Below are 20,904 nucleotides of genomic sequence, written 5' to 3'. Positions count from 1 at the left end.
CTAACTTAGCAGAGATAGACTAGAGGGAAGGCGGGATTAGTCAATGCCATCCTTGCCAAATCTTTACCCACGAATAGTGAGATTGTTCATCACATAATAAAACCTCCAAAGCTAAAAGAGCGAGCATGTTCGTTTATGGGGATTCAAACCCGTGATCCGCAGATAGAGAGTCGAGTGATCCAACACCTCTCCACCAAACCTTAGAAACGTCTTTACAGCTACCATGTACTCGCTGATGTAATAATTAATAATTACTTTTTGTCGATATTATGATTACTGCTTAAGGTAACGCGGTCACTAAATTTTGTTGCACAAATAACTTTAATATTTCACGAGCTCTTTTCCTGAAAACGCTAAATTTGGCGAACCCCGTCATAAGTATAAGTATTTTATATTTCTCTGAGAAAAATTTATAAAAATAGTGATCTTAGAAAAATAAATGTGTTTTTGTTTTGTTTTTGAATTTCACGCAAAGCTACTCGAGGACTATCTGCGCTAGCCGTCTCCAATTTAGCAGTGTAAGATTAGAGGGAAGGCAGTTAGTCATCACCACCCACCACCAACTCTTGGGCTACTCTTTTACCAACGAATAGTGGAACTGACCGTCACATTATAACGCCCCCACGGCTAAAATGGCGAGCATGTTTGGTGCAACGAGGATGCGAACCCGCGACCCTCAGATGACGAGTTACACGCCTTAACCCACCGGTCCATACCGGGCGGAAAATATAAAATTTGTTGTTTCTTTTTCCTCAGGCCCGGCATGGCCAGGACGTTATAGCGCTCAAACTCGTAATCTGAGGATCGCAGGTTTGAATTCCCGTCACATCAAATATGCTCGCCCTTTCAGCCGTGGGGGTATTATAATGTGACGGTCAATTCCACTATTCGTTGGTAAAAGAGTAGCCCAGAAATTGGCCGCGGGTGGTGATGACTAGCTGCCTTCCCTCCAGTCTTACACTACAAAATTAGGGACGGCTAGAGTAGCCAGTCCTCGTGTAGCTTTGTGCGAACTTAAAAACAGATGAAGATAAAAGTAACGCTTTAACAGAGTATTTATAGTGGGGAATGAGGGACCTGAAGCTACACCGTATTTATATCAAACGTTTCTCATATCATTTTGAAATTCTGCTTTATACATTCTAGTCTCAGAGCAACCGAAGACCGTTATGACAAGCCAGAGAGATCAGTAAAGTTATATAGATAGAGTGAGTGAAACAGATGGTTAGGAACAGTAATTTATTATTTCCTTCAATGGTATGTCATAAGTGAACTTTTATCAGTGTATGATATTAAACACAGTCTGGGTTTTCGGTATTTTCTTGTTCCCTTCAAAGATATATCCTCGAACTAGGCACGTGAGTGTGGATGCGTGATAGGCATTAAAGGGGGGGGGGAAAGAACAAGAAAAATGATAAAAGACACATACAAGGTGGTGACTTTCCTGGGCCTGTTTAATCAGCTATATAGTCTATTGAGTAAGACAGCAAACGCTGGTGGCCATATTATCAGACAAGCCGAAAAGAAAGAATCATAAAAAAAATCCTTCTTTAATACATCGCTATCTAGAGTCTCCGTCAAACTGGGTTCATATTTCTTCAAGCATCCTCGACCAAAGTGAATTTTAGGTGCATAAAACCACCACCAATCCATTTCTCTTATCTTATCGGTGTTACTATCAGTTTCCCGTCGTCTTGGTGGGAGAGAATCTTTTGGATGAGAATGTACTTTCTGCGACCCAGATATGATTAATGCTAATCTAGAGGGAGAGGAGGTTAAGCTGAAGAAATTAAAACGACCCAGACCCTTCTCGAAAAGAATTCCTTTATAGTGATATCCTAATGGTCTGACGTCTTGCGATAAAAAAAATAAAAAAGTTTACGCACTTCGACATCGAGGAAGGCCTTTGTGAGGACCGCGTTAATGCAGAAACTTCGTCTTTATAAGAGCACTTTTTGACATATCCGTAAGTATATCTCGCACTCTAGTGACGTCACCCGTGACGTCACTTCAGGTTGATCTTCCACTTTTCAAACGATTGTCATAACAAATTTAGTCTGTCGCTACAGCTGGTTGTTTAAAACATCTACCGTTCTCTCACTCCCCCAACACACGTTGGTTTGTGTATGTCATCTGTTTAAAACATCTACAGTCCTCCCCTCCACATTGAGCCCGGCATGACCAAGCGCGTTAAGGCGTGCGACTCGTAATCTGAGGGTCGCGGGTTCGCATCCCCGTCGCGCCAAACATGCTCGCCCTTTCAGCCGTGGGGGCGTTAGAATGTGACGGTCAATCCCACTATTCGTTGGTAAAAGAGTAGCCCAAGATTTGGCGGTAGGTGGTGATGACTAGCTGCCACCCTCTAGTTTTACACTGGTAAATTAGGGACGGCTAATGCAGATAGCCCTCGAGTAGCTTTGTACGAAATTCAAAACAAATAAAACAAACAAACCTCCCCTCCACCTCAACACACGTTGGTTTGTGTATATCATTTCTATACTTGTTTGTTTAAAACATCTACTGTCCTCCCCTCCCATCAACACACCTTGATTTGTGTATACCATTTCTATACTTGTTTGTTTAAAACATCTACTGTCCTCCCCTCCCCATCAACACACCTTGGTCTGTGCATGTCATCTGTTTAAAACATCTACTGTCTTCCCCTTCCCCTCAACACACCTTGATTTGTGTATATCATCCCTATACTTGTTTGTTTAAAACATCTACTGTTTTCCCCTCCCCATCAACACACCTTGGTCTGTGCATGTCATCTGTTTAAAACATCTACTGTCCTCCCTTCCCTCAACACACCTTGATTTGTGTATATCATCCCTATACTTGTTTGTTTAAAACATCTACTGTTTTCCCCTCCCCATCAACACACCTTGGTCTGTGCATGTCATCTGTTTAAAACATCTACTGTCCTCCCCTTCCCCTCAACACACCTTGATTTGTGTATATCATCCCTATACTTGTTTGTTTAAAACATCTACTGTTTTCCCCTCCCCATCAACACACCTTGATTTGTGTATATCATCCCTATACTTGTTTATTTAAAACATCTACTGTCCTCCCCTCCCATCAACACACCTTGATTTGTGTATACCATTTCTATACTTGTTTGTTTAAAACATCTACTGTCCTCCCCTTCCCCTCAACACACCTTGATTTGTGTATATCATCCCTATACTTGTTTGTTTAAAACATCTACTGTTTTCCCCTCCCCATCAACACACCTTGATTTGTGTATATCATCCCTATACTTGTTTATTTAAAACATCTACTGTCCTCCCCTCCCATCAACACACCTTGATTTGTGTATATCATCCCTATACTTGTTAATTTAAAACATCTACTGTTCTCCCCTCCCCATCGACACACCTTGATTTGTGTATATCATCCCTATACTTGTTTATTTAAAACATCTACTGTCCTCCCCTCCCCATCAACACACCTTGATTTGTGTATATCATCCCTATACTTATTTATTTAAAACATCTACTGTTCTCCCCTCCCCATCAACACACCTTGATTTGTGTATATCATCCCTATACTTGTTTATTTAAAACATCTACTGTTCTCCCCTCCCCATCGACACACCTTGATTTGTGTATACCATCACTATACTTGCTCGTTTAAAATATTTGCTCTCCTTCCCCATACAGTCTTGGTTTTATATAACATCTTTACAATTGTTCGTTGAAAATGTCTGCTGTCCTCATCCACAACTCGGTTTATATAGTTGCGTAAGAGGAACTTTGGATAGTTGGTTGAGAAAGTTTCGAATTGTTGGCTACTATAAACTTCGACTAGTTGGCTGGGGAAAGTTTGGATAGTAAGAATCTTTAGGTAGATAGATAAGAGAAACTTTGGGCACTTGGTTTGGGAAGCTGGGAAATTGTAAACAAACCAAATCAATTTACATTTATTAGAATTGTTAACTTTAATGATTTGGTTTGTTCTGAATTTCCCGTAAAGGTGCATGAGGGTCATCTGCGCTTTTTTCTTTAATGAACCAAAATGCGAAGCTCTAGCGATATGATAATGTTTAACAAATAAAATATCTGCATTAGGACAGCAGTGAAGGTTAATTTGTTTGGGTTCATTGATATTTACACAGAATGCGCGTAGTAGATACTTAACACAATACTTTAAGTTCCTTCCTTTGAGCTTTTTTTTACTGCAATTTGTGTTAAGTGTATGTGTGTAAAATATAGAGCTGGACTGGTCTTGAAACTGACAAGTTCTGTTATATTTTCTCTTTTGTCACTGCTCATTAAGACTTGCAGCATGACTTATGTCCGTCCACTGAACACCTGCTTCTAAATACAAAGAGTCATCAACGTTCGTTTATTTGGAATTGCACAACACGGAGTAATTGTTAAGATTTATAATCACGTCACTGTTTTTCACATTGTGTTTGTATGAATTTCACATGGACGGTTTTACACCACTTTCGATCGATAAAGACAAAGGCCGACAAGATCCTTCAGGCCATTAATGGGTTGACAAACAATAAGAGACGTGATGTGATTGTTATCCATGTGATTTAATTGTTGCATCTGTACTCTCATTAATCGCAACACCACCTCAACAACAACAAACAGTTGCTGTCTAATCTCTGGACGTAAAATTTTGTGGAATCCATTTCACAGAAGAAAAAAATAATTAAATCTTGCACTCATTGTACTAAGTCAGCCATGCGTAAAAGGATAATATACAAACACATTTTAGAAAATCACGATCATTGAGTTATTACAGTTTTGAGAGTCGTTAATTGCCGAAAACAGTAGAAAATACTTCTTTCTTTCTTTTGTTTTGGCTTGGTAACAATAAAAAAACACGTTTTAAAGACATTTAGTTTTAACTTATCGTATCTATTTCTTAAAACTTTCTACTGACTCGTTGTTCGTAAATTTATCTCTAAATCTGTTTCTAAGTTACACAAAGACTTTCATTACGTTATTTGTAATTAATCGTTGAAATAGAGACAGTCAGTACCATCATAATTTTGTCTAGTTGGCAAAAACAAATCTTGACAAATCCTTGATGGACAAAACCAGTAAATTCCAATTTAGGCAGAGTCTGCGATAAATTACTAGCACAAACTGTTGCCGTTTTTAGGCTTTATGATGACTTGTGGTCTCAAAAGACCACATGTGTTGGTTAAATCATATTTAGTCTGTCGATTATTATCAACATAATCTCATCACAAGAATCTATTTATAAAGTTACAAAACGCATTATGAATTGAAGATTTGTTTATTATTAAGCGCAAATTTACAACATTGGTTATATGTATTGCTTCCACCGCCGGTTTTAAAACCCGATTTTTAGCATTATAAGCCCTCAGACTTACTGCTGAGCCGCCGAGGGACTGAAATGAAGTCAGGACACAACTTGTAAGTTATTTGTGCTATAATTGGTCTAATTGCCAGGTATTTTTTAGTCGTTTAAAGGTTTAATGTTTTCAATCGTATAATTCTTTAGCAGATCCTATTGAAAGCGCACTCGCTGTGGCAAATATTTTAGCGTGTCGGGCTGAGGATCCGAAGGTTCAAGATTTGAACTCGTAAAACTGTTATGCATGCACCACTCTTTAACTACGGGCGCGTTTGTGAAAATAAGAATCCCATTAGTCACATATGACTAACCACATAAGCGGAAGGTGTCACTGATTGATTGTCCTCCATCTGGTCAGCATGTTTAAAGTATGGACAACTCTACCCGAACCTTGAATGCTTTTCAGTAGGCTGCTTATATTATGTGTATTACAGCTGAAAATATGTAACGTGTTCAACGAAATCACATCTCTAGCCTTAGACCGTTCGGCCTGCATCCTAACATGCTAACCACTACACTCACCTGGACATTATTTAAAAATACTCGAATCGAATTTATAACTCATAAAAGTCTCTGCCATCCAACCCTCAAATTAAAATTCTTTCAGACATGGTTAGAGCAAATTAATCTAAGAGAACTTGGGTGAGGTTAAGTAAATAGTTTTCTCTTGCATGAAGGCCCTGCATGACCAGGTGGTTAGGGCACTCGACTCGCAATATGAAGGTCTCATGTTTCAATACTCACCCTTTCAGCTACTGGGGCTTTATGATTGTCAATCCCACTATTCGCTGGTAAAAGAGTAGCCCAAGAGTTGGCGGTGGGCGGTGATAACTAGCTATCTTCCTTCTATTCTTCAACTGTTAAATTAGGGACAACTAGTGCAGATAGCCCTTGTGTAGTTTAACGCGAAATTCAAACCAAACCAAACTCATGCAAAAATATATTAAGTAATATATATGTATATGTGCATAGGCTTTATACATATATATGCAAAGTATGAGATTAGTATACAAATAGGTCTTGTTAGCCACATATTGCTATCACTAGAAAACTAAGTTAAAATGTCCGTTTTATTAGGTTTTTGTTCTTCTGGCACTAGTAAGTAGAACTGAGAAATTAAAATTAAAAAAACAAGTAGGGATAACTCAAAACAAAGATAACATTTCCATTCTGTATGATGAAGTAAACTATATCTGTATTAGGTAAGAAGATATCTTGATGTTTAAACTCTTGGTACAAGCTATTTAAAACATTAAGCCAGAATATAAACACCATAATTAGGTAACGCAGTTTTCATATGTTCGGGGCTCGAACCCTATACAGCTCGCACGTTATGAGAAAGTTCTACCACTTAAACGCATTAGCAAAAAATGTATAGCAAATCAGGTAAAAAAAAAGTTGCTTTTGATTAGTAGAATTATGTTTTTAGAACAAAGGGTTAATTATTCTGTTAGAAAATATGTTCTGAAAGCATTGTTATTTTTAGGCTTAACGTAAAAAACTCAATTTCGTAAGAAAAGTTTATTATTCATAGAATCGGAATAGGTCTTTTTGTGCGTGTGTCTAATTGTTTGTTTTGGTTACAATACGTACACACTGAACACTTTTCTGAAGAGCATTTCGATTTCTTGTATAGTTGTAGAAATCTGTAGATAAGTTATAGTATAGCAATAAGTAAGATGTAATACAATTTCAGCAAAGTGTTAACTTTAAGTCAGTGAAATTAGTTCCTGAAGTTCTCAGAAGGCGGACTCTTAGTGACAGTTTTTTTAGCTTACAATAAATTCTATCCGAATTTAATTTTATGATAAAGGTTTTCCTCATTAGCAAATTCTTATCTACGAAATACTCTTGCTTAACTGTTGACAATAGGTGCTATTAAAGACGCATACCATCTTCGCCAGTTTTTGTTCGTTTCGCCAATTGGAGTATAATGAATATATGAAACCTGTTTGGTTTTTTTCGTGTTTATTAACCATATCTTTGTGTCCCTGCAAATACCAAGCGTAAGACGTGCTTATTATCACATTCTATTTTATGACTCATCAGAATCTCTACCAATCTACCCTCAAATAGAAATTATTTTAGGCAGGATTAGAACAAATTACTGTATGAGATCTTGAGCGTGGTAAGTTGAATCAAACGAAATGGTTTCATCTCTGGAGTTCAAAACCCTAATTATATCTGAAATGGGTCAAGAATGAAGGAGTAATAAGCTAAAAGTGTGAACCCGATAAACGATCCTCATGTTAACAGAAATATTTTACTTTCGTGACCATGCTGTGACCGTGACCTTTGATGTTGACCCTTCAAAAACTAATCACTTCTAAGTTGAGCCATAGTTCAAATGTATATCAACTTTCGTCCAAATACTTTCAGCGGTTTTCTAGACACCTTGCTAACGGACACACAATCAAACACAGGAATGGACACATGACCTCAGTCACCTCCGATGGCAGAGATAAAAACAAACGAGAACTAGCTTTAGCTTACTGTGAAAAGCCACGCCTAAAGCATTCAAATCTGTTTAATAGATAACTAAAAGTCACATATACATAAATGCAGAAGATTTAATCGCAAGGAAAGTCATCTATACAAAATAGTTTAAAAGTTACAGGTCAAACCAATAGACATAAATTTTAGGACAAAATTTAAGTTTACTACAGTGATGCTGTTGTATCCATGAGCAAGGGTTGCCCTAAAATAACGGGCAAGCGTTCTGTCCAGAGAGAATGAATTGGTCACCTCTATCATCCACTTTAGTCATTGGGAATCGGAGTTTGAAAGCACTGGGCTTAACTTAACTTGTGTACAGAAAAGGGTTTCACTTTAACTAAATCAATTTGCCTCATTATGGGTTCAAAGTCAGAGGCATGTAAAACCATATCATATCTGTCTTTTGGCTTCCACAAGTCTCCTTTCAAGATGGCTTTTGTTTAAAACCAGAATTCGTTTGTTTGGACTGGGCGATGACAAATGCCATTTATATAGATGCAGTGTGGTAGTTCACTGGTTTCGTTCGCAACGCCGAAAACATGTCAAGTATTAAAACTTAAAAGGCTTAAAAGTGTTGTTGAAACAAATGGCTAAAATACACATAGTATTTTGTTTGTTTTTCAATTTCGCGCAAAGCTACACGAGGGATATCTGCGCTAGCCATCCCTAATTTAGTAGTGTAAGAATAGAGAGAAGGCAGCTAGTCATCACCACCCCCGCCAACTCTTGGGATACTTTTTACCAACGAATAGTGGGATTGAACGTCACATTATAACGCTCCCACGGATGAAAGAGCAAGCATGTTTGGTGCAACGGGGATTCAAACATGCAACCCTCAGAATACCAGTCGAACGCTTTAGTCCATCTGGCCATGCCGGGCCCACATAGCATTTGGACTACTCGTTTGTTTGTTTGACAGACATCGTGTGGTATAAACATGAGACAATGTCCATATACCAGTAAAAACATTTCAGCACACTTTTCTTTATTCTGTAAAATTATTAAGACTCTTAATAACGAATGTAGTGTTAGCAAGTACTAGAAGAAACACCCGCCGCCCTCCAAGCAGGTAAAACTGCTAGTTCCTGCGAAAGTTTTTGGGCCTGGAATTATCTGACAGTTCTGCAATAACGTACTCAAACATGACATTCAGTAATGTTCACCAATTATGAGAAAAATAATTAAAAAATAATTTTATTGAAATTTTAATTTAAAACTGAGCTATCATCATAGCATTACATCACACAGTAGGTTTTATTTAAGTATTTCTATACAGACACAGTTATCGATTAAAGTGCCATAGTTTTATATTGCAGAACTTATGAGAATTTCACTGAAGAAAAACAAGTAATTTTCTAAAGTTTGTTTTCTGATTATTTTATATTTAAAACTCACTCCATTTCGTTTATAATTTTTGTTGGTTAAATCTGAAACACACCATTTTTGTGAAAATTTTATCTGTTTCATTTATTGGTCAGTAAAAAAATGTTACCTACTTTTAAAATTATTACCCGGTTATGATCGGTTCGGTGGTTTCAGACATCCAAGTCCTGGATGTATTCATCGTAAGCTCTATTATATTTAGTTAACAGGCGTAATAAAGACTACTGTGGTGTTAATATTACTGTGTGAACATACTGAGCATTGTTGAACATAATGTTATAATAATAGTTATTGTTCATACGTATTGTAAACCGTTAATTGTGTTATATCTCAAGATTGGTGGTATGTGTATAAAAATATTGTCTTGAGAAACATTTTTACCTCAAGTGGGTTTCTCGTCATCACGTTAATAGTGTTATATACGCAGTGATTTTGTGTTTCGAAAAACGTGAGAGCTGATCAACCAATGTTAAATTAAATTTTCGGTAAATAATCAAATCAAGTGAATTTGGAAAATTTAAACTCGGTTTTTAGAGTTTCCACCAGTTTCTAAGCCTTAATTTAACATTAGTTTGTGTCCACGCTATCTCTGCCTTCTTCAACCATGCATGAATCACGTGCGTTCCAAGTCTGAGATTAAAACTACATCCTTCTGACCCTAAACCTCCCCCCATCACACTGTTTGAAACGCTGATACGGGATAATATTACAATCTTTGGTTCTAATCTATATCGTGGTAGTTTCTCGTTTTTGTGAATACGTACCGTCCATTTACGATATCTTCGTTTTGCGATATTTTATTTCTATTCCTGTCCAACGAAATCTAAAACTAGGACCCCTTCAGGCGTTATACACTGAAATTACAGAATACTGGGGAAATAGACCCAGTAATAAAATACTTTATATATGCCTTAAATTAAAACACTTCGTTTTAACTTGTACATGAGTATGCCGACAAAAGTCAGCGAGTCTAAGGAAGGCACGCCTCGACTTCTAATTGAACTTTAAGACGGTAACAGAGATAGTCATCTCGACCAGTCAAAAGCTTAATACAGTTAGATATTGTTTTAGGAGTTTTTACTTTTGAAAGCATGACATAAAGAGGCGTGGTTAAACAGACTTGGAATACTAGTCAATGTAAGAATTTTAAAGAGTGGGTTTTTTGTCCCATGTGTGGACGTTAAATTTCTTGAGAATTGTCACGACTGAAGAGGGTTGGCTTACGTAATGAGCCTCATATATCATTTCATCATCGATTGTTCTAGAGTGTAGTTGGTTACATACTTTTTCCTTTTTAATGAAATATATCATACAACTAAGGCTAAATACTGTACCAAAGGAATTAACAGTCACGATAAAATTCTGGTTGGTTAGTTGTTTTTTGCCTTCTTCATTGGTTCACATATAACAAAGTTCAATTGAGTGTATTTTAAAGAAGCAAGTTATAGCACTGATGTCAAAGTTCTAATTCAAACAACTACCTGTCTAACCTGACGTGCACGAAACATATAATCACGCTTCACTTGTTCAAATATCTTGAAATCTACCAAATAAAATTCGTAAATTGTAAAAATAGGTGTGTTTTTTTATGCACTGCATCACCTGGTACCCGCCAAAGCAGGTTTTATTTATTTATTTTCATAACACCAACTAGCTCCAGCACAAGATTTGTTTAAAACTTTAAGAAAGACCAAGAGATTTAGCTTGCCCAAATATTGGGCAACAGTTCTGCAATAAAATTACGTGTGACGTTAGTAAAAAAGAATCGAGTCCCGCAATTTGGGACCATAGCTGCATTATGAGGTGACGGTCAAATTCCATTGTTCAGTCTCAAAAGAGCAGATTCCTTCCATATTATTTTATCACTTCAATATTGAGAATGACTGACGCAGATAGATAGCAGATAGCTCAAAAACAGAAACAAACAAATTACTGTTTTCTACAGATATTAGCTTATTGTAGTTAAGTACATAAGGGGATATCTGTGCCGCTAAGGGTAAGTCATGTTGTACATATTTCCCTTAGTCAGTAATTAAGTTTTTATTTTTACTCGCACTGTTCTGTTCACTAATATAATAGATTCCGAGGGTCACTGGTTCGAATCCCCGTCGTACCAAAATGCTCGCTATTTCAGCCGAGGGGGCGTTATAATTTCACGGTCAATCCCACTATTTGTTGGTATAAGAGTAGGCGGTGGGTGGTGAATTGATGCCTTCCCTCTAGTCTCACACTGCTAAATTAGGGACGACTAGTGCAGATAGTTCTCGTGTAGCGTTGCGCAAAATTCAAAACAAGCCAAACTAAATACGATAGATTTCCTACCTACTTGTCACACCTTTCTCGCGATTTTTTACATTAGCACTTATCGTAACTTTATTGACACTACAGCACATGGTATAATATTGTTCACACAACAGTATATGGTGTTACTTTCTTTAGACAGAACAAAATTTGTTGTTTCTTTATTTTTAAAAAAGTTATATTCGTATTTCTTTCTGTAAACGAAACGTTTATACATTAGAAATTAAAGTGTCGGTCGCTAATGTTTATCAGGTGCCGTTTTCAATGGAAACTTATTAACATGCGTAGAAATCAATCAGTGATTTAAATACTACTAGAAATATACGTTAAAAATATTAATAACGTAAAAACATGTTTACCAAACGTAAGCCTAACAGTCTTCCTCTGGGAAAGGGGTAAGTCTTCGGATTTACAACGCTAAAATCAGAGGTTCGATTCCCTCGTTAGACTCAGCAGATAGCCCGATGTGGCTTTGCTATAAGAAAACCAAACACACACACACACACACACACACACACTTAGCTTAACAGACCTAAAACTATTGAATTAAAAGGTCCAGGATAACATTTTTAGGCTTAGCTGCTACATAAAATAATTATTTACGAATTTTGATTTTATATACTTAGTGAATGTCTGAAATAGCGTGCGTTTATGCCAAACTTTCTCGGGTTAGTTTATATTTTAGTTGATTAATTAACCAGCAAAGAGGAAATTATGTTTTTTATGTAAATAACTTAGTTTTCCTCAAGATAACGTTTGAAAAATCTAATTGGTGAGCTCTTTGACCAGATACAGAAAAAATAAACATTTAGATGCTATTTCAAGAGAAAATTCAAATTTTTAACTCAGTGACAAGACATATTTGCTTTATAACTAGAAGCAAGTCCTGAAAAATCCACTGTAACATAAATATGGTAACATTTCATTCAAACGATTTTTCGCTGTAATATTAATGTTTTATTTCATATGTAGGTGTCACAATAAGAAAAAAAAAATCCAGTAAAGAGGCCTTAATTTAGATTAGTTGTTCGACAATAAAAGATAGAGGCTACAAATATATATCAATCAAAATACATGGGTGCTGCTCATATTTAAAAAAATACACAGAGGAAGCGGGTAAAACTGAAATATTCTGTGTTTTATACTGTAATGATCTTAAAATTTAGTGTTGACGTCATGTGTTGTTCCTGCATTAATACCGAATTTATTATGATCTAAGGAGAAGTCGACGTTAGTGTTGTTCCTACACTAATATTGATTTTATAATGATCTAACGAGTAGTAAGTGTTAATGTTGTTCGTACTTTAATGTTGATTTTACTATGACCTAACGAGGAGTCAATGTTAGTGTTGCTCGTACTTTAATGTTGATTTTACTACGATCTATCGAGGAGTTACCGTGGTGTATTTATGAAGCTGAGTGCAATATTCAAATACATGTATTTTCGACTTACGATAATTCTCCTAAGTACGTTCTTTCCAGAGGTATGAACAAAACCCTTTATCATATATACACTCGAAAGCGAGATAAAACGAATATTAGCGAATCTCGATAACGTTATAGTTAAATTGTGTTATGTAATTTTTACCTCCTGTGACTATATAATCGTGACACTTCAATAAGCTGTTGTGCAGTGAGGCTATTAATGAGATTAATTATACTACGTACATCCTGGGGGGATGGAGGGTATACACCCCCTTCATTTTAGGAGGGGGGTATGGTGCATACAATCATCCCCCCTACAGTTTGGTCTGTTCAATTGTTTTATTGCATCACAAGCCTAGAAATTGTGTGTTTGTTCTTGTGATTCTCGTGTTCTTACCAATCGAATTACATAATTAGGCCTAGATGTAGGCTTTTTCAGTAGCCGAAATGTACATCTTTAATATTGGCGTGCTTCTAAGCTTTTCGATCTAGCGATACTTCGTAAGTATCAGTCAATAGGCCTAAGTATACATGCAAGTATCGTGGCAACAAGATTACTCTGTGACTGCATGTTTGCAGCTTTCAGGTTCATGTAATCAGAGATTACCAATTTGCAAATTGAACAGTCCACGTAAGTGGTTGCATAAATTATTCCCCCCATCGGGTGTAAAAAATCTACGCCCCTGTATCTACGCCCCCTCCCAGCGACACAGCGGTATGTCTGCAGACTTACAACGTTAAAAACCGGATTTCGATACCAGTGGTGCACAAAACACAGATATCCCATTCTGTAACTTTGTGGTCAATTGAAAACAACAACAATGTAATCTACATGGAAAATAAGTTATTGTAACCAATCCTGTTTAGTGAATTCCTTGCGCTACGGTTTGTAGCAGGAAACAAAACTTTTTCATCATGATACTTTATGTAGATCCCATCGGCAGTGAATGGTATAGAAACAAATCGACCACTTCAGGGTTAACTCATGAAATAAAATATGAATGATATGGAAGAAGATGATAAGACAGAAATTGCAGGAATGTATCATAGAAAAATACAGAGCTTCGTTAATCCGTTTGCGTAGCAAAATACGATAATGCAAAGTTATTTATCATCATGAAAAAATAACGGAATGCCACATTATCTGTGATCATAGAAAACTCTTAAATATTAATACCGTATTTATGGAAACGATAGATTATATTTTGAAAATTAATCAGAAAATAAACATTACAATTAGTTTGTTTTTTAATTTCTCACAAAGTACTCGAAAGCTATCTGTGCTCGCCGTCGCTAATTTAGCATTGTAAGACTAGAGGGAAGGCAGCTAGGCATCATCACCCACCGCCAACTCTTGGGCTACTCTTTTACTAACCAATGGTGGGATTGACTGTACATTATAACGCCCCCACGGCTGAAAGGGCGAGCATGTTTGGTGCGACCGGGATTCGAATCCGCGACCCTAAGATTACGATTCGAATACCTTAATCCACCTGGCCATACCAGGTCTATTACAATTAGAAGACATGATATTAAATATTCGTCTCGTATTGAAACAAATTGAGATCTTAATTTTAAATGTTCCATATTCGTGGCATTGGAAAAACCGTTATATGCATTGAGAATCAAAAGAAAAAACTTGCCTCTGGTTTGTTTAACTTTGATATGTATTTACACTAGAAAATTATAAACATCCATATTAGTTTCGAAACCGGTTTTACCTCAGGCAGTAAAATGGGTTCTGGTAAAAGAAGCAAACTGAACATCCAAATTTCTTTTACTTTTTTTTTTTTTTAGGACAGGGCTGGAGTAAAAGTTAAAATACAGCAATAATGAGATAGACTTTCCTTTAACGATGCCATAAACGACTGTCAATAGATTAGGAGCAGGACACGATAAAAGTATAAGAAACAGATATTTGGTGGAATAATAAATAAAAAGTGGTAATAATCATTTTTTTAAATTTAACTTGAATCGAAAGAAGTGTTTCTCATCGAACGCTTTACTTTTCAAATCCTGTTTCTCTGAGTATTCATAATTGTACATAAACAATATCGTTGTTGATTAATAGCAATAAATGTGAATTATGTACATTTTAGTTGTTGTTGTTGCCATCACTAATTTAGAGCTGATAGAAACTATTGCGAAGGCAGCTAGTTAATAGCACCCGCCGCCAACTTTTCGACTTCTTTTCCCTGTTCGAGTATTTCATTTTATTGTATTTTATCTTCATTCTTATAGCGTATTCATGGTCCCAAAGAGCGGTAACAAGCTGCGAACCATGAATCTTCTGACTGAAAGTTCGGACATGCTGATTTCAAGGTCACCCCAAGAAAAACTGAAATTGTTGAAATATATTTTTAGAATTTTTTTCTTCTAATGAGGTCTTAAAATGCTATTATTTATATACACATGTTACTTTTTTTCTCTTTGAAATTATATTAATATAGCAGTTTGATTAATACCTGTTGAACTAAACGAAATAATAATAACAAATAGTTTGTTTGTTTGTTTTTGAATTTCGCGCAAAGCTACTCAAGAGCTATCTGTACTAGCCTTCCCTAATTTAGCAGTGTAAGACTAGAGAAAAGCTGGTCATCACCACTCACCGCCAACTCTCCGGCTACTCTTTTACCAACGAATAGTGGGATTGACCGTTACTTTATAACGTCCCCACGGCTGAAAAGGCGAGCATATTTGGTGCGACGGTGATGCGAACCTGCGACTTTCGGATCACGAGTCGAACGCCTTAACCCACCTGGCCATGCTGGGCCTGATAACAAATGGATTTCTGATTCACAGTTTTAGCCCGCTAATAACCTCTTAGCTAAATCAGGCGTACAGGCGAATAGTGCTTGAAGTGCTTACTTAAAAAAAGAGTCCGAGTACCTAAAGGTGTTTATCATGTCTTTGAAAGAAAATACTTCGTTCAGATGTTATTTTATTATCTTGGTATATTTACTGTATTTACATGAAGATGAATTACACAAAATAACACGTATTATTGCCATTTTTGGATTATTTATTTTGTTTAATCTCGATCAAAGCTACACGATGGCTGTCTGCGCTAACCGTCCTTAATTTTGAGGTGATAGATTAGAATCCATTAAAATGATGGAAGAACGTCAACAGAAATTACTGCCAGGCTAAATACTGGAAAATGACAGTTGCTCTTATAACACATTTATGGCGTCAAAGTGAGAAGTATGTTTTTCTTCCTTTTTTTTCCGGGACGTGAAACTCTAACGGCTAACTTTAACATTTCAACTGGGTTTGAACAATTTTTCTTAATTTTAAGTGTTATATTTTTAAAGCAGAACTTTATATTACACTAACCATATGTTCCCAGAAATGACATATTATGCACTTTAAGCGCATTGTCCATTAACTGTTTAAAAATAAGGCGTGAAAAATTTATTTCAATTCTATATTCTCACTTTTGGGTTAGTGTGTAAGCGCGCTCATATTGTGAATCCAAAGATTCTTGTTTCGCGACTCGTTAATGCAAAAACGACTATCCACCTTAAAACCTTTGGAGTACTACTAAAACGACTATCAAATTTTGTTTTTCGATCACACAAAGGTAGCCCAAGAGTTAATGGTGAACACTGTTGACTAGTTACCTTCTATCTAGTCTCCCAGTTTGAAATTAGAGACGGCTCTTCACAGAGGTTTGGTTTGGTTTGAAATTCGTGCAAAGCTACACGAGGGTTTTATCGCTAGCCGTTCCTAATTTAGCAGTGAAAGACTGGAGAGAAGAAAGCTAGTCATCACCACCCACCGCCAACTCTTGGGTTACTTTTTTACCAACGAATAGTGGGATTAACCGTAACTTTATAACGCCCCCAAGGCTGAAAAAGCGAGCATGTTTGGTGCGACAGAGATTCTAACCCGTGATCCTCAGATTACGAGTCGAGTGCCTTAACCACCTGGCCATGCCAGGCCCTTTACACAGAGGCCACTTTAGTGTGGTGTGCACAAAATTCCTAAACAAACAATATTTTCACTCTGAGAGGCTCTGTTGCAGATGGATCGTTTTCAAGTGTCTTCAAATAGCAAAATATATTATTTTGTACGGTTTGTTTGTTGTTATTACTTTAATTAAGCACAAAGCTACCCAGTGGATTATCTGTGTTCTTTCTACCACACATATGAAAACCTGGTTCTATCGGTTTCTGTACGCATTTCACTGTCGCTAGGGAGCGCTAAGTGATGCTTACAGTTCCTCATTGTAACGAGGCTAAAATAAGTGTTTGTAAAAGTAATTTGTAGATACTCATTTCAAGACTAATTTTATTGACCCTGGCCCGGCATGGACAGGTGGTTAGTGGACGCTCGACTCGTAATTCAAGGGTCGCGAGTTCGAATCCCCGTCGCACCAAACATGCTCACCCTATCAGGCCTGGGAACATTATAACATGACGGTCAATCCCACTATTCTTTGGTAAAAGAGTAGCCCAAGAGTTGGCGGTGAGTGGTGATGACTAGCTGCCTTTCCTCTAGTCTTACACTGCTAAATTAAGGACGGCTAGTGCAGATAGCCATCGTTTAGCTTTGCGCGAAATTCAAAACAAACCAAATCATCTTAAAACAAACCGAATAATACTACTTACTCTACTAACTATTTTACAATCTACAACAACCAGATTTACTCGCTAAGTGTTCGAAATATTTCATAGTGATAAATTCATTTATTGTTTTACGTTTTTACTTTGACGAACATTTCTGTAACAGAATTATGATTGTTTGTTGTTATTATTTTGGTGCTGTGTAACATAGTTTTATACTCTAATTTACGCATGTGTTATTCATAATTTGTATCAGAAAATCTTGAAGCAGCAAGAGGAGAAGCTATTAACGTTTACTTTCAATAAAAAGTTAATTTCCTCTTGACGTAATTACAATATCCATACATCAGTGCAAGAGGCCTGTCTGGCAATGGCCAGGTGTTAGGGAGAGCTAGACTCGCAAGCTGTGGATCGCGGGTTCAGATCCTCATTCTATCACTCTCCCTTTTAGCTGTGGGAGCGTTATAATGTGCAATCAATCAATCCACTATTCGTTGGTAAAAGAGCAGTCCAAGAGTTGTTGGTGGTTAGTGATGACTAGTTGCCTTCCATCTAGTCTTACACCGCTAAATTAGGGACTGCTAGCTCAGATAGCCCTCATGTAGCTTTGGGCGAAATTCAGAACAAACCAAACCAATTCGTTTTCGTCTTTCAGAATTTTTGTGCAAAGCTACAAAAAGGGACACCAGCGCAAAACCGCTCCTAACTTCGAACTGATAAATCAGAGAGAGCATCCAGTCAACATAAACCGAATGTAAACCAATGAATGGGCTTCTCTTCTCTGATTCGAATAGAGGTTTCTGACCTTTACATTTATAACTCACCCATGGTCTAAATCTGTGGAATGTTTTGTGTGTGTGTGTGTGGAAACTGCACATAGCCCTAATAACCCAGTATCCAGGTCACACATTGGTTATTGTCGCACGCCTTCACGGTTAAAACAAAACAACAACAAAAAACAACCAGCTATATCAATGAACTTAATCACACGATTTTTCAACACTTCGATAAGATATAAAAACTGGAAAATTATAATTATATAAATTACACTACGTAGTAAAATTGTTTAATCAGAATAAATTATGGAATGTTTTTTTTACGTTCATGTTATACAGGAACAAACAGTATAGAAAACCAACAGGTTGAAAATAATCAGATTTTGCAAGGTTTAGATCGATTCGAATAAATTCTTTTTATATTTGTGTTTCTCGTTAAACAAAAACCACCTCAACCCCTTCACACCTAAGTTTTTTTGTAGTTTTCATTTGATTTTAATTACGTGTAATCTCCACCAGGGCTAATTTCCTGAGCTTTTACTCCACAAACCCGTTTATCAGTGATTAAAACCGTTGCTGAATTCTAATTTTTTCCCCCACATTTTTAAAGCTTAATCTACCCGACAAGTGTCCTGAGTGATACAATAATGTTCATCTAATTCTTATTCACATTACTTAAAAGCAATTATTAAACAAAATCGAACTTTTTTCGTCTCATGCACATAAAATACGATGAAGAGGAGAAATGAACGTAGAAGTAAAAATGACAGAAAAAAAAACTGAGATCGAGGTTTGGGCTTTAACGTGTAGGTGGAAACCTCTACAGAAGAAAAAAAACGGTAGTAAGTTAGATACGTATGCATATATTTGTGCCTAATTATCTAGTAATAACCCTCAGAAATCCATTACGCATCTATAAAACTTAAAGGACCAAAAGTAAGGCTTGAGAGTCGTTGCTGGAGAAAGACAAAGCACGGTGAATAAAATAGCTGTGTGTTTATCTTAAAGCCAATAAGAACACTTTAAAAAAATAGTATAATGTGTACCCTTCATAAGACTCATAAACACTGGAGAGAAGCGAGACAAAAGCTACACTGATTGGTTGTGATAAGCTGTGGATGTAACGAGTGCGACCTCTATCTTCTCCATCTCCTTTCATTTCCCGGCCGTGGATCCAATACACGAATGCATTCATTATGGAGAAAAGGCCCCATATATAATGATGCAACAAGAGATAGGTTCAATATATTGCTTAATGTCTTTAAAAGGACTCTACGCTGTTATCAAATATTCGGGAATGAACTCGTCGGTTTCTAAAACAAAACAAAACAAAAAAAAAAACTTCATTTATAAAGTTCTGAGATTACAGTGCTGACCTCAGTGAATAATAAGAAAGGTACTTGTTATATCATGCAGTGCTAAGGACTGTCAATCGTCAGGGAAATGTACATTTTTGATAAAGCATTTGCTCAATGCTTGTAAAATTCAACTTCCCGATTACTGTCACTTGAAAAGGCTAGTGAAGAAAAGATATCTCACGTTTCCGGAACAAGTATACCTGTTTTCCTCCTGTTTTAAGAGATTTTGGGGTCGAGGAACAAAAGTAGATTATAAGAATGGTGGTACTTTTCTTTTCTCCACTTTTCTCAACTTCTACGATAAGACCCAAAGCTGGAGAAAGCAACCAAAGTATTCACGTATAAAGGAATGCGCATAGACGCTAAAGATAAACATTTAGGACGTATTTGTTCATATATGCTATAAATAACTATATAATAATGTCTTTTGTATGGGTGTATGATATATTTATTAAAGTTATCGTAAGAAATGTATATAAATATTTGTACATGGAAAATTGGTTTGGTGTTTCATGGCGCAAAGCAACTAGGCTATCTGCGCCGTACATGCAGAGAAGACAACATATTTATTTTTCCTAGAGACTGTATGAATGAATCCTTTGTTAAGCCTCACATAACAAATAACAGTGCTTTAAGCTTAGACTCTATGACAAACATTTCTAAAGTTGTTACGTTATTAAGCACAGAGCTACACAATGGGCTATTTGTGCTTAGCCCAGGACGGGTACTGAAACCCAGTTTTTAGCACAGTAAGTCCGCAGACATACCACTGTGCCACAGAAAAAGCTTATCAAGATACGTTTCTTTAGAAATGCCTCTAGTGGATTTCTAACACTAGAAAACGCGTTTCGACATCAGTGTTGGGCACAACACAGATAGGCTAATGTGTATGTAGCTTTGTGCTTAACTACTAACAAGCTGTATATATACTGCGAACTTCCATTACGGTTTAGCTCCAAGAAAAAAAAAACTGTATCAATTCAATTGAACGTGTTGATTCAGGACTGACTATCCACTAGTGCCTCTTTCCTACTTAAACTGAATTTTTGTTAGGTAAGGGCGAGTGTGAGGTGTATATTCAATCGAACTTATTTTTTACTCATTTAAAGCATCAGTGACTAGGAATATCAATCTGCCAAGTGACAAACAACTAACAAAATGCCAATAAAGCTGTAAATATGTTACAAGATATTTTCACAGATAAAAGGCTAGAAGAATAGTAGTTACAATAACAAGAATCATCCTGACAGATTG

At 36.6% G+C, this 20,904-nt stretch overlaps 1 protein-coding gene and 1 long non-coding RNA gene across 3 annotated transcripts in view; both read right to left on the bottom strand.

Moving 5' to 3' along the window:
• The window catches only part of LOC143240886 (uncharacterized), a 38,612-nt gene extending 26,648 nt beyond the window's left edge, over nucleotides 1–11,964 (bottom strand). Inside the window, exon 1 of the long non-coding RNA XR_013022017.1 lies at nucleotides 11,883–11,964. This is a non-coding gene — a long non-coding RNA (uncharacterized LOC143240886). The remainder of the gene's footprint in view (nucleotides 1–11,882) is intronic.
• LOC143240884 (zinc finger protein ush-like) overlaps nucleotides 1–20,904 on the bottom strand; it is a 194,551-nt gene that overhangs the window by 84,195 nt on the left and 89,452 nt on the right. The gene's annotated exons all lie outside the window — the stretch shown is intronic.

This window comes from Tachypleus tridentatus, chromosome 13 (genome assembly GCF_004210375.1).
Source record: "Tachypleus tridentatus isolate NWPU-2018 chromosome 13, ASM421037v1, whole genome shotgun sequence".
In the NCBI taxonomy this organism is placed as follows: domain Eukaryota; kingdom Metazoa; phylum Arthropoda; class Merostomata; order Xiphosura; family Limulidae; genus Tachypleus; species Tachypleus tridentatus.
This window is presented reverse-complemented; position numbering and strand designations above follow the sequence as displayed.